Source organism: Aotus nancymaae, unplaced genomic scaffold, assembly GCF_030222135.1.
Source record: "Aotus nancymaae isolate 86718 unplaced genomic scaffold, 86718_ANA_hifiasm-v0.15.2.pri h1tg000016l, whole genome shotgun sequence".
Lineage (NCBI taxonomy): Eukaryota > Metazoa > Chordata > Mammalia > Primates > Aotidae > Aotus > Aotus nancymaae.
This window is the reverse complement of record NW_026988428.1, coordinates 23,945,724-23,946,623: the sequence shown is the minus strand read 5'-3', so window position 1 is coordinate 23,946,623 and position 900 is coordinate 23,945,724. Positions and strand designations below refer to the sequence as shown.

The following is a 900-nucleotide window of genomic DNA, read 5'->3' as shown; positions in this document are numbered from 1 at the left end:
CTTATATATTTTAAATCCAAAGAACTAAAGACAATGAACTCATTCTCTAGCTTCATTTTATAATTATATAAACTTAGTTTTGAACCTGTTCCCTCATAACTTTTAAATTATTATCTATCTATATTTGATATTATTAAATCATTCACTTTTATATTTGGAAATTTTTAAACCAAAGAATTCATAGGATAGTTTTAATTTGTATACCTGTTTATAAATAGTATATAAAATTTTGTTCCCAAGTAAAGTTATTATAGATTGTATTCTTTTATCCTATATTATGCCAGTGATATATAATAATATATACTTTTTTTACACTCAGAGTAGATACTTACATTCTTTTTTCTTTTCACATGTCACAGGTAATGTGCTGATATCATAACAAGATTCGAGGGAGGCCCATCTCATGATAGTGTGAAAACCCAATTATCATGCTTATGAACCACAAAAGGATCTAGATACTCCTGCTTTTTATTTTTATTTTCATTTTTATTTTTGAGACAGAGTGTCGCTCTGTCGCCCAGGATGGAATCTGGAGTGCAATCTTGGCTCACTACAATCTCTGCCTCCCTGGTTCAAGTGATTCTTCTGCCTCAGCCTCCCAAGTAGCTGGGACTACAGGCACATGCCACCACACCTGGCTAATTTTTGTATTTTTAGGGGGGTGTCACCATATTGGCCAGACTGGTCTCAAACTCCTGATCTTGTGATCTGCCCACCTCGGCCTCCCAAAGTGCTGGGATTACAGACGTGAGCCACTGTATCCAGCCAGGGTCTAGATACTCATGTTCTTATATACTTATTTCTTATATTGAATAGTACAATTCAAATTCCATTCTTGAAGCTTAAAGATAACACTGGAGCTGGCCCAAACTAGTAAAATATATGATTGTGAATGGAATT

At 34.2% G+C, this 900-nt stretch overlaps 1 non-coding gene across 1 annotated transcript; it reads right to left on the bottom strand.

Moving 5' to 3' along the window:
- Positions 1–351: 351 nt before the first annotated feature.
- On the bottom strand, positions 352–451 carry LOC135275548 (small nucleolar RNA U13). Its single transcript, XR_010343169.1, has one exon. It is a non-coding gene; the product is annotated as a small nucleolar RNA U13 (small nucleolar RNA).
- Positions 452–900: the final 449 nt, after the last annotated feature.